Source organism: Oryctolagus cuniculus, chromosome 11 (assembly GCF_051225735.1).
Source record: "Oryctolagus cuniculus isolate XC-2025 breed Fujian yellow rabbit chromosome 11, ASM5122573v1, whole genome shotgun sequence".
Lineage (NCBI taxonomy): Eukaryota > Metazoa > Chordata > Mammalia > Lagomorpha > Leporidae > Oryctolagus > Oryctolagus cuniculus.
In genome coordinates this window covers 89,135,098-89,151,307 of record NC_142877.1, presented here as the reverse complement: position 1 = coordinate 89,151,307, position 16,210 = coordinate 89,135,098, and the positions used below count along the sequence as shown (strand labels likewise).

General features: G+C 37.8%; 1 protein-coding gene, 1 non-coding gene and 1 pseudogene across 6 annotated transcripts in view; 2 read left to right on the top strand and 1 right to left on the bottom strand.

Annotated features, from left to right (window-relative positions):
* The window catches only part of MGAT4C (MGAT4 family member C), a 798,266-nt gene that overhangs the window by 403,579 nt on the left and 378,477 nt on the right, over nucleotides 1-16,210 (top strand). For all 5 annotated transcript variants that reach the window (XM_070052672.2, XM_051845736.3, XM_051845732.3 and 2 more), the window contains exon 3: nucleotides 4,087-4,148. The gene's annotated coding sequence lies outside the window, so the exon portion shown is untranslated. The remainder of the gene's footprint in view (nucleotides 1-4,086; nucleotides 4,149-16,210) is intronic.
* On the top strand, nucleotides 12,561-12,686 carry LOC127491227 (small nucleolar RNA SNORA28). The gene has a single exon (XR_007919817.1). It is a non-coding gene; the product is annotated as a small nucleolar RNA SNORA28 (small nucleolar RNA).
* Nucleotides 13,163-14,052, bottom strand: LOC138844229 (mitogen-activated protein kinase 6 pseudogene; annotated as a pseudogene).

The following is a 16,210-nucleotide window of genomic DNA, read 5'->3' as shown; positions in this document are numbered from 1 at the left end:
CCTTTTCTGATTCTGTCAAGCATTTTTTTTCTTTAAATCTGCACTATTTATTTGTTCTAAAATTCATTTTTTTCAAATTTCATTTTAATTTTAATTAACTTTCATGGATTCAATATAAGTTGTTAGATATAAGTCTAAGAATATTTCCTTCCTCCGTCTCTCCTCCTCATGCTCCCACCCTTCTTCCTTCTACCTTTTATTCTGTATTCTTTTTTTTAATTTTTGAAACAACATATTCTATATTTACATAGTAGTAAAAAGGCTTAATACTTGAAGTTTAACAAGTGCAAAAGCAAAAAGACCCTAGGTTAGTGGGGATAAAGACAATAGCTATAAACAATATTTGAATGGAAAAATGAGAATCTTACTCATACAGTTTTCTTTTGTCAACTGTTCATTCATGGTTTCTTTCAATGAAATAGAACCAATGACAGTGTAACATCTAAATATTTCTTGTGCGGTTATAAGATAATAATTGAAGTTTAAATAAACAGTATTATCTGTCAAGTGTTTTACACACAAATCCAACTACTGTTCTAGGTGGCAGTAGATTCACATGTCTTTCATAGTTTCTCTTCTGAAAGATGTTTCCAATAAGATGGAAGCTGAAGTTACTGTATCAATGTTGAGAGCATCTCTTTCAATTGGACCTACACAGCAAGTGTACATATCTTCCATGTTCTCTTGTTTTTCCTCCTTCTGGAACTGCAGCAGCAAGATTTCAAAAGCCGTGAAGACAGACACTCTCTGCTAAGAGCTGCTATACAGAAAGGATCCTAAATCCTTGATGATGCCAAAGCCACAAAAAGCAACACTGACGTGTCTTTCTCATTTCAAGTCACTTTTTAATTTATTGTTATTATATTTTTGAATTATTTACAATTGGACTTTATCTAATAAAAGTAGCTATCAGGATGAGGCAAACCTAACAAGCAATACATTTTTTGCCACAACCTTTCCTAGGTAATTTTAATCAATCATTGTCATTAGTGGTGTGTTATGAATTACTCACTGTAAATTCATGCCTTATTACCAAGTCTCATTTATTCATGAAATATTTATGGAACTGGCATTACATTAGGTACAGGAGATATATTGTAATGTAAACACCAACATGGTCTCTGCCCTTGTTGGACTTAATACTTGGTAATAATTTTGTCAATAACTATAAAACACATGTAAAATGGTAACTTTGCAAATTACTAGGCAGAAGCCAGCACCGCGGCTCAATAGGCTAATCCTCCACCTGCGGTGCTGGCACACGGGGTTCTAGTCCCAGTCAGGGTGCCGGATTCTGTCCCGGTCGCTCCTCTTCCTGTCCAGCTCTCTGCTGTGGTCTTGGAAGGCAGTTGCTTTATTTTTCTTTTCATGTGATACAAAAAGTTGTCTAATTTCCATGGTTTGATTTTTCTTAGATTTTAATCATGCACTGACCTCAATTTGCATGATCATTTTCAAGCATCAGGCATCGTATATAAAATTAAAGGGGTAATTTAAATATCTAAATGTTCTTTTCTTTTTTTATAATTTTTTTTATTTGACAGGTAGAGTTATAGACAGTGAGAGAGAAAGAGACAGAAAGGTCTTCCTTCTGTTGGTTCACCCCCAAAATGGCCGCTATGGCCGGTGCTGTGCCGATCCAAAGCCAGGAGCCAGGTGCTTCTCCTGGTCTCCCATGTGGGTACAGGGCCCAAGGACTTGGGCCATCCTCCACTGCACTCCCTGGCCACAGCAGAGAGCTGGCCTGGAAGAGGAACAACCGGGACAGAATCTGGCGCCCCAACCGGGACTAGAACCCAATGTGCTGGCGCAGCAGGTAGAGGATTAGCCTATTGAGCCACGGCGCCGGCCCCTGAATGTTATTTTCATAAGAGTTTTTATCTAATGTCTGAATGAGATAAAAGGTATACGGAGCAGAGATAACCCCTCCATTGTCTACAAAGCTAAGCTGGAAATTGTAGGATATGTGGATATATAAGAACTTTAGAATTAAATCACATTTATTATATTTGATGTACAAATGCTTCTTTATACGAAGTAGAGAAAGGAGAAATTGCAATCTCTATCGACTTTTTCCTGAGAAAATTTAAACAATGAAGGGCCACAGTATGCATGGTAATTTTCATTCCTAATTCAGTCTGAGATAAGTCACACCTTTTTCCTGGATGAGAAGTGATGGATGCCTATAGACAAGCAAGAATTAGACAGCAGGTAGAACTCTCTCAACAAAGAAATATCATTAGTAAAGGGTAAACATTTTCCCTTTAAAAAGTCACCACATAACCCCTACAACATTATCACAGAATAGGGCAGAAAGTAGAAGAGGAACTATCTGAGAAAGGTCTGACAATACAGATTTGGGAGAAGATTAAATAGGGAAAGGAAACAGGTAGGGGCTAGGTTTGTTTGGAAAAAACAAAAACAATTGTGGCAGGAATATCTTGGATCTTGAGATTTTCTCTGTATATCTTTTTGTATGTATTATACATGCATGATAGGATAAACTATAACCAGGGAAGCTAAGGTAAGTAGTTTGCAGGGTTTTTGTTTGTTTGTTTGTTTGTTTGTTTTTTCATTTTCTTTGAAAAGTAAAGAAGGTGAGGTTGAGGGGGAAGATGAGAGACAGAGAGAGAGGAAACATACCACACTTGAACTCCCATGTAGGTTTTCCATGGGATGACGTGGACCCAAGTGCTTGAACCATCACCTGCTGCCTATTGGAATGCACATAAGCAGGGAGATGCATAGGCAGCAGTGTGGCCAGAACTGACGACTACAACCAGGTGTTTTGAAATGGATGTAAGCATTGCAAGCAGCATCTTAACTGCTCTACCAAATACCTGTCTCTCATAATTTGAGGTTTTAGATTTTTAAAAAAAGATTTATTAAACAATGCAAACATTATATCTATTTCTTTAAATATTCTAACAGATCTTTTATTACATTTTTATATTTTCTATGTTGCTTCACATGCATCGTCTAATGCTTTAATTGCACATTTAATTCTGCATTTACTAAAGCATCTAAGAAATTACTGGTGACTTTGAAGTACATTGCAAATAAAATAACTCTATATAAGCAAAATAGCAAGATAGAGTAGAAATAATAATTTTTATTGCCTGCTAACTGAAGTTCTTGCATATTTGAAATGATGTTTAATGTTGCTTAAATTATTGTGGCTGTAAAGAATTATATCTGATCTAATTAAACCTGTGTAATTTCAAAGAAGGTAGCTATCTTTATGCTCCCCAAAGTGTCATTGGATATGATATTTTGAAGATGCTTTTGCTTTTGTTTTTTTTTTTTAAAGATTTATTTATTTATTTAAAAAGCAGAGCTACAGAGAAGCAGAGAGAGAGAGAGAGAGAGAGAGAGAGAGGTCTTCCATCCAATGGTTCATTCCCCAAATGGCCTCAGTGGCTGGAGCTGGGTTGACCTGAAGTCAGGAGCCAGGAGCTTCTACTGGGTCTCTCATGTGGGTGCAGGGGCCCAAGGACTTGGGCCATCTTGCACTGCTGTTCCAGGCCACAGTGGAGAGCTGGATTGGAAGTGGAGCATTTTGGTTTTGAACTGGAGCCCATATGGGATGCCTGCACCACAGGTGGTGGCTTTACCTTCTAAGCCACAGCAGCAGTCCCACTTTTGTTTTTTATATATTTAGAATTTATACATTTAGAATCCCATATACTTCATATATGGGATAACAATGAATTTAAATAAGTCTGACATATTGTACAGTCTCTAAATTATTTGACTTATTTTTTCCATTCCAGTGTCACTATCTCTCTCCCAATTTTAGAAGACCAACTATTTTGGCATGTATACAGATATTAATCTAGACCTGAATTTCCCTAACTGACCATAACCTTAATTGGTTCCTACCGTAACAAGTTCATTGGGCTGAAATTTTGCAAAGAAATTGGGGGAAGGGAGTCATAAACGTCATCGACATTTCAAATAGCCAAAATTACAAATCAATACTTTTAATAAAATTTTTCTCCTTTGACTAACTGGAAGTTGATTTGCATGCCTTCTAAATGGCTGTCATGGGAAAACTAAGATTTTTGTCATTTTGGTTTTCCACAGACTCACCCTGAAAGCCCAACCCTGATTCTGCCTGAGAAGGGCCGTATCTACTGAGCTAAACCGTGAGTCCTATGAATTCTACTATGCTAGATGACTGACCTAGTTATATGGCATGGTATTTATTAAGGTTTAATGAGATGGTCTTAACTAAATGTTGGATTATAAGGGATAATTTGTGTCTTTAGTCAATGTAAAGGATTTCTAGAGATTAATAAATGTTTAGCTCTCAAGAAGATAAGGCATTTGTAGTCTTAACTGATACTCTGTTTAAAACACAGTTTTATATGTTTTGATATCTTTATTTATGGCAGGTAAGATATATAAATAATCTCAAAAATTTTCTATTTACTTCCCCGGTTTTTTAAAAAAATCTTTTCTGTAGCCAATATCCTTAAGTACTTATAACATATATTTAGCCAGCTCAGTCTTTCTTTAGCTTTTTTCAAATGGAATAAGCGGTCAGTTAAGATGAAGGTTTGATGCACCTTTCTTCCTTGCTCTGTCATAGATCTGTCTTTCAGCAGCTTACTAATGGTTGGCATCTCTTCCTCCCGTTTGGCCTCTGATAAGTTGTCTTTGATACCTGCTGTTTTGTTCTTGAACCTTACCGTGGCTACAACTCTGGGATATCAGAACTGTCAAAAATAAAAGTAAAAGAGCAAGAGGCACAGAGCTGATGAAAGTTAGAGAAGACATAAGGCCTAGTAATGGACTGATGAATTTTCAACCGGCAGATAGCTTTCACTTTATCCCATTTGCTGTCACAGTACCTGAAATAATAAGGAGATTTTTCCCCCAGTAATGGATGATGGGGGCTGTTTGCTTTGTGAGAATCTGCCAAAGCAACATGCCACGTGGCTTTATCTTTGAAAGTGAGGGCTAAACAAGCTTGCCTGGCTGCAGATAAGCGACTTAGACGGCATCCTATTCAGAGGTACCTGTCACTAATTTATCTGGAGGTTTTGTGATTCATACATACTGTTCTATGTGCAATGGAGCATTAAATTGCTTTCCTCTGGGAGCAGGTCACATTCAGGGGTCATCATATCCATACTCGTGGACAGTGCATGCTTGATTCAGACAGCTTCTTGCTACTGAATTTGTATCTATTAGAATGCTGGTAACTTGGGTCTAAGTTAGATAATTGCTTAGAACATTTCAACAGCACAGATACTGAACAAAAAGAACTTGATAATCTCCTAATATGATAGTACTTGTAGCAACAGCAACAACAACAAAAAATCATCAATTCTTCTCCTGTTGGCACATTTATTCTGATAATTAAGTAGTTATATTTATGTTTCCATGTAATGGCCTAGATCATGTTGAATATGGTTTTATGGCCTCTTTACTTATTTGAATAAAATAATATGTATTTAAACTCATTAACTTATACTGAAAAAAGTCAGAGCTGCCTTGAAATAAAGAAAAATCTTTAGAAAACAAAAGCTTTCTCACTTTCAATATCGTTTTCTACTGTGGAAACTCTACTGTATCACTCTATATGTCTTGAAAGACAATGGCATCTCTTATAAAATGAGATAAGCATTGGTTCAAATTGGGAAGGAACATAAAAGCAAGAGATGATGCTTACTTTTGTTTATGAAGATTGTGCTGAGAGCCTTCAATATGGATGTATAGTTTTGGATATGAGATAGTTAGCAAATACAGTACCTTCAAAAATCTTTTTTCACTTTATTATTTCCATGAGGTATGTTAAACCCAAACCTCGTATTCTCTCTTGGGTTTTAAGTGTGCTTCATTTTGTGCAAAATGAAGCCAATAAATGGCAAAGTAGCAGTTAAATGCAAGCAATCCATGGAATCTTTCTAACGTGTCTGTAGCTGTGACTGCAGTCCTTAGGGTGAGAAAATGAACAACATAAACTGCTATGTCTTTCTGTATTTTAATTTAAAAGTGCTCATTTTATTCTGTATCACAGTGTAAAACAAATGTGTTCATTTCATGAAGTAGCAAAAAGAAGACTCTTCCAAGTAGATAAAAATGATAACTTTTTGTTGTAGTTACATAGTATAATTCTTTTAATTTTGTCCCAATTGTGAAAATGTGGAACATTCAACATAAACCAGAATTTTCTCATTAATGAATTAAAGCATAATTAGGGCATTTCTGTGGGGAGCCTATTAGAACTTTCATGCATAATTCACCATATTTAAATGAGATATTCTTCACATCTCCCAATCCTTAAATTAGACTGCAACCTTAAAACCATGCAAGGTCTCCTAATAAACAGGATTGTGAAATCAATATATTTAATAATGTTGTTTTAGGATTCAAAAATGTTCCTGTAAGCATTTCTTTGAAGGAAAAAGAAGACAAAGAAAAAGAAACCCAGTTCATTGAACTAGGAAAAATTGCCATTACACCATCTGCAAAGTAGAGATAATTAGGCCTTCTTCTGTTCTACTCTCTCCATCTTAAAATTCTGTTTTCTACAGATTGAAAAATATCTAAACTTCTGATTTTTCATATTTTTTTAAAAACTTATTATACATCTTATGAAGTAATTATTTCTTAGGAAAACCTTTTCCAAACCTAAAGTATGTTCATATTACTTTTAGAGCAATTCAAAGAAGCTTTTTTAGAGATTTAAAATATTAATAAATATTTTGTTAGTCAAATTACGGTATTTGAAGCAAATAACATTTGTTTTTGAATGACATAGTAATCTGAATCACATAGTAAAAGTCAATGCTTTATATATATATATATATAATAGATTTGTATTAGATATATGGAACCAATATAATTGTGCAATTATTGGTTTAACAAAATATTTATACCTACACTTTGAATAAAAATAGAAAATTTAGCAAGATTCACACCTTAATAGTTTCTTTGCTACATAAAGACAGCTACCAACATTTATCAGTTATTGTCACGTAGGAGAAAATACATGTCTCTTTCTTACCTATCTCAAGGCTCATGGCTGACAGTCCTGTTAAGAAGACAGATTGGCAAAAGAAAGCAGAGCAGATTTTCAACAAAGGTGTTAGCATGATATGGGAAACCTCAGAAATAAAGACCCAAAGAAATGAGGAGAGCTGTGTTTTTTATGCTTAGATTTAGTGAAGAATGGGCAGTTGGGTAGAAGTATGATTGGATAAAAAGGATTATAATCTAATGGTAATAAACTTAGTGGGGTAGTAGATTGTGCAAGTCCTATTTCTTCAGATTCTTCCTGGCCTTTGTGTGCAATATTCCTTCTTACGCGATATATGGCAAGAAATGTCACCTGAAGGTTCTGAAAAGAAAAGAATGAAAAGAATAGAAAAGGCTTTCTGCTGCTATATTTTCTCTATTTCTTTCAACTTAAAGTACTCAAAATGCCAACATGCTATAGTTTGAAGTCATATTTCCTTAATATGGAATGCATAACTTGTATTCTCTGGGAGGAATTAAAACATTTTCTGTGCATAATTTTTAGATAGTTTTTTTTAAATAAAAATATCTAAAATTAAAAACTTTATTTTACAAGTATTTGCTTGGGATTGATTTATGTATCAAACTATGGACAAAGGACACAGGGATTTACAATTGTAAATTATAGAGAAATTCAAAATACACTTTAAAAATACAGTAGAGCTTTAAAGCAAAAGTTAGAATGTTCATAGTATTTAGCAGAATAAGAATTCATTTTTGGGGAACCAGCTTTATGGCACAGCTGGTTAAGTTGCCACCTGCAGCATCAGCATCCCATATGTTTGCAAGTTTGAGTCCCGGCTCCTCCACTTCTGATCCAGCTCCCTCCTAATGCACCTGAGAAAGCCACAAAAGATGGCCTCAGTGCATGGGACTCTGCTACCCACATGGGAAATCTGAAGGTAGCTACTGTTTGTTTTTTATGTTCTGTTTAAGAAATAATGACATCCTTAAGATTGCATTTATTCACTACATTTTCTTGCTGAAGCTTTATGCTGCCAGCTTTTACGTGTTTTGTTTTTTTTTTTTAAGATTTATTTATTTGTTTGAAAGGCAGAGTTACAGAGAGACAGGGAGGGAGGGAGGGAGAGAGAGAAAGAGAGAGGGAGAGAGAGAGAGAGAGGGCTTCTGTCTTTTGATTCACCCCAAATGGCCATAATGGACAGAACTGTGCTTATCCGAAGCCAGGAGCGTGGAGCTTCTTCTGGGTCTCCCACATGGGTACAGGGGCCCAAGGACTTGGGCCATCTTCCACTGCTTTCCCAGGCCATAGCAGAGAGCTGGATTGGAAGTGGTGCAGCTGGAACTTGAACTGAAGCCCATATGGAATGCTGCACTGCAGGAGGCAGCTCTACCCACTATGCCACAGTGCCAGTCCCTACATTTAGTTTTATGAACCAAGTAAGTTGATTTTTTAATGTTGATAAAAATATGATCAAAAGTATTTTATGTTTTTAAAATTCTTTTTTTTTTTTTACTTTATTTGAAAGATAGTCAAAGACACAGAGAGAGAGTGAGATAAAAAATGAGACAGACAGCCCTTCCATGTGCTTGTTCCATCTCCCAATGCCTGCAACAGCCAGTGCTGGGCCAGGACCAAGCCAGGAGCCCAGGATACAGTCCAGGTGTATCATGTGATTTGCTGGAACCTGCATGCTGGAGGCACCAGCTGCTGCTTCCAAGATTGGGAGTTGGCAATTAGTAGAATTAAAAACAGCAGAGTTAGGGCTCAAACCAGGCACTATGATATTGGATATAGGCATCCTAAGTAGCATTTTAACTGCTGTATAAAACATCCACCACTAATTTTAAAATACAAATATCTAGGGTTTTCCATGAGGTTTTTATTCTGTTTTATTGCTCTTTGTGTTTTTGTTAAACCATGAAACTGTTATTGATATATTTTTCTATTATTATTGAAGCTTAGAGTAAATTTTAAAATGAGTTCATGTAACCCTGTGAAACATGTTCATGTTCAAGATGATTTTCATTATTCCAAATCCTTTTCCACTTCCTTTTAGATTCTATTTGTCAGTGTCTTCAAATTATTGTATTATTTTGGTTAAAATTTAATTAATGCTAGGGAGGGCATGACGGTACGGTTTAGCTGCTACTTCGGTGCAGTGTAGCTGCTACACCCACATCCCATTTCAGAGTGCCTGAGTTCAACTTCTCACTGTGGTTTCAATCCAGCTGGACCAGGCCGAAGTCCGAAGCCCAAAACTCAATCTGGACTTCTGATGTGGGTGTCAGGGACCCATGCACTTGAGTTATCATCATCCTGCCTGGGATGTGCATTAGTAGGAAGGTGGAATTGGGAGAACCTAGGTACTCCAATATGGGTTTGGGTGTCCAAAGCCATGACAACCTATAATTTTTTATCCTAGTATGTAAATATTGGATAATTATATTAAATTGATAAACTGAATTAGTATTATCATAAATATTATATATGAGTTAACATATTTATTGTTGCAGAATGTGAGAGTTAATAATTTTTAGTACTCACTTGTAAAGATTGAATAAAAAATAGTGTTCACATACATATTTTATGTGGAAAGGCCTTGTAATCATATAAGTTTATTTTTTCTAAGTGTTTAAAACATTGTACATTTTTAAGTTTATAACTTGGTGAGTTTTGAAATAGGTATACACCCATGAAAACATTTCCAGAATCAATGCCAAGAATATATCAACCACTGCTAAGATTTCTCACACCATCTTTATTTGTGTGTATGTAACAAGAATATTTAATATAATAAACTCTACCTCCAAGGCAAAATTTTTAATATTCAATAGAGTGTTGAGTTATTCTGTGTTATGCTGTCTGCGCAGTAAACACTAGGATTCGTTTACCTTGCATAACAATACCATTATATTATTTCACCAACACCTACTCATTTCATCTGTTTCCCCAGACTAGGCACTCTGCCTCATGGACTACGTTAGATTCCTCCTTCTTTGGAATTATGTAGTATTTCTCTTTCTGTGCCTGACTTATTTCACTTAGCAAAATGTCTTTCAGCCTCATCTATGTTGTTGCAAATCACAGGATTTCGTTCTTTCTAGTGACTGAATATTCCCTTTTTAGTTTTTATCATTGAATATGATTTTAGCTGTGGGCTTTACGTATACGGTCTTTATGGTCTGAGGTAACTTCTTTTTATACCTAGTTTGTTTAAATTTATTTTTACCATCATGAAATAATGTTGAATCTTGTCCAATTCTGTTTTAGCTTTGATGCAGCTGATCTTGTGACTTTTATCCTTCCTTTTCTTTTTCTTTTTAAAGATTTATTTTATTTATTACTTGAAAGTCAGAGTTACACAGAGAGAGGACAGGCAGAGAGAGAGAAGTCTTCCATCCTCTGGTTCACTGCCCAGTTGGCTGCAATGGCCAGAGCTGTGCCAATCCGAAGCCAGGAGCCAGGAGCTTCTTACAGGTCTCCCCCACAGGTGCAGGGACCCAAGGACTTGGCCATCCTCCCCTGCTTTCCCAGGCCACAGCAGAGAGCCGGATAGGACATGGTGCAGCCTGGTCAAGAACCGGCACCCATATGGGATGCCAGCACTTCAGGCCAGGGTGTTAACCTGCTGTGCCACAGCGCTGGCCCCATTCTTCCTTTTCTTTATTTATTTTATTTATTTATTTATTTTAATTTTTTGACAGGCAGAGTGGACAGTGAGAGAGAGAGAGAGAGAGAGAGAGAGAGAAAGGTCTTCCTTTGCCGTTGGTTCACCCTCCAATGGCCGCCGCGGCTGGTGCGCTGCGGCCGGCGCACCACGCTGATCCGATGGCAGGAGCCAGGAGCCAGGTGCTTTTCCTGGTCTCCCATGGGGTGCAGGGCCCAAGCACTTGGGCCATCCTCCACTGCACTCCCTGGCCACAGCAGAGAGCTGACCTGGAAGAGGGGCAACCGGGACAGAATCCGGCGCCCCAACCGGGACTAGAACCCGGTGTGCCGGCGCCACTAGGCGGAGGATTAGCCTAGTGAGCCGCGGCGCCGGCTCATTCTTCCTTTTCTTTATGTGATATATCACATTGATTGCTTTTGCTTGTATTCCACAGATAAATCCCACTTGCTCATGTTGGATGATCTTATTAATGTGCTTTTTAATTCTGTTTGCTAATATTTCATTAAGAATTATTTTGCATCTATTTCATCTTTTGTTTGGTAAAATGCTTTTATCTACCTATTCAGGTATACATCATTGAGTTTTTATATTAACTTAACTAGGTATGTTGCCCATCTATTTTTCTTAGCTGTCTTATCCTGGTTTTGTTGTCAGGTTGAGACAGGCTTCATAAATGAATTTGGAAGTTCCCTTCTTTTATTTTTAGAAAAATTTAAGAAGACTTTTTATTAATTATTGTTTAAATCTGGTCCTCATTTTTTCTTAGGGTGTGTTTTGATAACAGATTCAATATCTTTAGTTAATTTGGGTCTGTTTAGGATTTCTGGTTTTTTTTGTTTGTTTGTTTGTTTGTTTGTTTGTTTGTTTTTAAGATAGACAGTGAGAGAGAGAGACAGAGAGAAAGGTTTTCCTTCCGTTGGTTCACCCCCCAAATGCCCCGCTATGGCTGGATCTGCCTCAATCCAAAGCCAGGAGCTGGGTGCTTCCTCCCAGTCTCCCATGTGGGTGCAGGGCCCAAGCACTTGGGCCATCCTCCACTGCCTTCCCAGGCCACAGCACAGAGCTGGCCTGGAAGAGAAGCAAGAGACTAGAACCGGTGCCCATATGGGATGCCGGCGCTGCAGGCAGAGGATTAACCAAGTGAGCCATGGTGCTGGCCCTAAGGATTTCTATTCTTGATTTTCTTTTGACAGGTTGTAGTTTGTAAGAAAATGTCTATATCTAATTTGTTGGCATATATAATTGTTCATAGTAGTCTCTTATGATCTTTTTTTAAAAAATGTTCCATGGCATTGATTGTAATGTCTTTTTTTCTCATTTTTCTACTTTTGTCTGACTCTTCTGGTTTTTCAGTTAGTTTAGGTGATGACTTGCAATTTTTACTTGTCTCTTCAAAATCATCTGTTTTATCACTTATTTCTATTATTTCTCATTTTCCATTTTTAATTATCCTCTTCTTTCTGCCATCTTTGGTCTTATGTTCTCCTCTTTCCTGTTTTTTTTAGGTAAAAAATTAGGAGAAACAATTCTCAACTTTATTGGTATAAAGTTCTCTTTAGTACTGCTTTTGCTACATCCTCTAAGTTTAATTTCACTGTTTTCATTCTCATTTGTCTCAAAAAAGTTTTCTGATTCCTTTTTGATTTCTTCTTGAACCCAATGATTGTTCAATACTTTTTTAATTTTTCTGTATTGTGAGTTTTCCATTTTCACATTTCCCTTCTGTTATTAATGTCCAGTTTCATTTTACTGTGTTCAGGAAAGATACTTGCAATGATTTCAGTGTTCTTAAGGCTATACAAAAACTATAGTATTTAAATGAGAGCCTTTAGGTTTATAAAGTTGAAGGATTAAAATTTATAGCTAATAAACACATTAAAAGCCAACATCTCTTGCAAGCTACACTCTAAGGCAGACTGTCAAAACTGTCTGACACAATTTGAACTTGCCATAGCAAGGAAGTCTAACCTATTCCAGTATTCTTTCTTCTGTGAAACAAACTGTTATAGAGACTTAAACAGTGTTAAAAAAAAAAAAAGCCAACATCTCACTTTACACATATAAAAACAGTGAAAGCTAAAAAACTTACCCCAAAACACAAATATTGGTAAGGTCTGTAATAGCAGTGTCCTATGTTCAGTGAAACACTGATATTCATAAACAAGGCCTTCATGGATATATAAAAATGTAAATAATTTTGTCAGTTATGGAAAAAATGGAAACTAATAATATCCTTAATGTAAATCCACATTTTTTCTCATCCACTAAACAGATCATAATTCATAATAGGGATGGAAATATTTGTATTTTCTTCTCATTTGACAAAAGAAAAAAAGAGTATGGCTCCAATTTGTGTGCTACTACCACATTAATCAAACATTTTTAAAGTAAATGAGAAACTTTTATAAGGAAAAGATCAGGATAGCTTGAGTAAGTGCCATTTATACTAAAATAAATACTAAAATATGTTTTTGGGAAAATAGGCTACCATGATTATGTTAAGAAGGAAACCTAACTGTTCGCCCAAGTATCTGTTCAATTGGCTCATCCATTGGAAACAAATAGATGCTCATGTAAGGATGGGAGAGTGTTTCTTCTGCGGTCAGCTGGTCCATGGGGCTAGACGTCAGAATTTGTTCCAGGAAATCCAGTGCTTCTTGACTAATTTTGGGAAGCAGCTGAGTTAAAGGTTTGTGTAACTCAGTCATGTCATTTCTAATGTAAACTGGCATTACACTGAGAAGCTCCAGACAGTCTTCCTCATGTACAACAGGAATAGATTCTAAAATCAGTTGCATCTGTTCAAGTTCATGGGCACCTGCAAAGAGGGTTTTACCAGTCAGCATTTCAACAAAGATGCAGCCTGCAGCCCACATGTCAATGGCTTCACTATTATTATTAGAAGAAAGTAAAAGGAGATCTGTACCATTTAGTAATGAATCCTTCAGAAAGATGACCCTTATGGGAATAATGAGGATCCATGATCTGTGCAAGGCCAAAGTCACCTGTCTTCAGTACCAAGTCTTCAGTATTAATAAAAAGATTAGCTGGTTTGAGGTCTCTGTGCCGTATGTTTGCAGAATGAATATACTTGAGCCCGTGTAGCAGCTGGTACATGAAAAACCTGGCATGCTCTTCCGGTGAAGGGCCCTGCTCTAGTGTGTTGCCAAGTCTGTCTCCATGTACTCCTGAACAATGTTAACACTGTTCAGTTCAGTAAGAGAGTCCACATCACCTGTTAACTGGCTTCCACTGGGACCAAGAATTTAAACACTTTCACAATGTTATCACGGTCAAGTCTAACAATTTTGATTTCACAAACAGCATGTTTAACACTCTGGGGATCAGTAAGGACAATTTTCTTGGTGACTACTCTCATTATAGTCATTGTCTATAGCAGAAAAAAACCAAGGCATTGCCTTCACAACACAAGGATTTTTTTTAAGATTTATTTTATTTATTTATTTATTTTTTTTTATTTTTTATTTTTTTGACAGGCAGAGTGGACAGTGAGAGAGAGAGAGACAGAGAGAAAGGTCTTCCTTTGCCGTTGGTTCACCCTCCAATGGCCGCCACGGCCAGCACGCTGATCCGAAGGCAGGAGCCAGGTGTTTCTCCTGGTCTCCCATGGGGTGCAGGGCCCAAGCACCTGGGCCATCCTCCACTGCACTCCCGGGCCACAGCAGAGAGCTGGCCTGGAAGAGGGGCAACCTGGACAGAATCCGGCGCCCCGACCAGGACTAGAACCCGGTGTGCCGGCGCCGCAAGGCAGAGGATTAGCCTGTTGACCTGCGGCGCCGGCCTTATTTATTTTTTAAAGATAGAGAGAGAGGTAGAGCAAGAGCGAGAGCGAGAAAGTTTTCCATTCCTCTGGTTCACTCCCCAAATGACCAAACGACCAGAGCTGAGCTGATCTGAAGCTGGGAGCTGGGAGCTTATTCCAGGTCTCTCACGCAGGGGAGTTGGGCCATCTTCTTCTGCTTTCCTAGGCCATAGCAGAGAGCTGGATTGGAAGAGGAGCAGCCGGGACTAGAACTGGCACCCATATGGGATGCCGGCATTGCAGGCTTTAACCTGCTGTGCCACAGCGCCGGCCCCAACCCAGTGGTGTTAAGTTCACATACATAAAGCCCAGATCAAAATCATGAATGTTCATGAGACTTTCAAATTTGTCTGCCATTTTGAAACCCTTACTATTGCCTTTTCCTTTCAAATTGTAAAACCTGGGTGAACAAGGAAGAAAACTGGGTACAAAAGGAAAGAAAGATATTTCAAAAACGGAAAAGAAAACTAATTATGTTTCCATAGCAATATGGTTTCTTTCTTTCTTTCTTTTTTTTTTTTTTATTTGACAGGTAGATTTATAGACAATGAGAGAGAGAGAGACAGAGAGAAAGGTCTTTCTTCTGTTGGTTCAGCCCCCAAATGGCCGCTACGGCTGGCGCGCTGCGCCAATCCAAAGCCAGGAGCCAGGTGCTTCTTCTTGCTCTCCCATGCTGGTATATGGGCCCAAGCACTTGGGCCATTCTCCGCTGCCCTCCCGGGCCACAGCAGAGAGCTGGACTGGAAGAGGAGCAACCGGGACTAGAACTGGCGCCCATTTGGGATTAACCAAGTGAGCCACTGCACCAGCCAAGATGGTTTCTTAATGTTCTTTGCATATGCCAACCAAGCCTGTTAAGTTCCCCTTAGATTTAAAGCTGAAAAAGCTCTGCCCATACTGAGAATTAAAACGATTGCAATACGCATAGTTCAAGAAAGGGGCAGCACCTCTGCAGACATTAAAGAAAACATTCAAGAAACTTAAATGGAATGAAATGGCATACTATGTGCTCAGATTTACTGTGCTAAATGATCTAACATTTAACAAAAATGTTGGTAAATATTCACACAACAGGCTTCTATGAACATTCTCCTCACAGTGCAGATATTGGACTGGCCCTGAGCAGCATCATTCTAAGCTGCAGGTAAGCACTATTTCTGTTTTGCTTTTTTTCCTTTGTTGCTATATATTTCAACAGGAAGCCCTGGTGGCTGTTGGCTAACAGAAGATTTCTTTTGTCAGTGATCCGGTGGCTCCAGCTCACCACAATCACAATCAAAGCCACCGTCAAGTCTTATTCTGATACAGCAAGACTTCCCCAGCTCATTGAGGAAGTGTGGGGCTGTAGACAGCCCCCAGTGTTGGCAGCACCCGGCATCTCAGAGGCACTCACTTTGCTACAGTTGACTGCTCTTTTCATAATGACAAATTTCAGGCACTGAGAGAGGCTCGCTGAAATGATAGGCCATATCAGTTTGTTGGAAAGCTTTAAGACTGTCACTGTAGTATCTTAATTGACTCATAGTCCCAGTGATATTTTCTAACACAGTAATGCATCCTATGGACAGATCCACAGACGGTAAAGCAGGGATTCCTTTGGCATTGATTTGACATGGTACTTTCATGAGCTCCATAATTTTAACTTTCTTGCATCTAGAGTACATATGTTATAAACATAATTCTCTTATGAAACTTAAAGTTTAGATTGTAGCATACTGTTTGA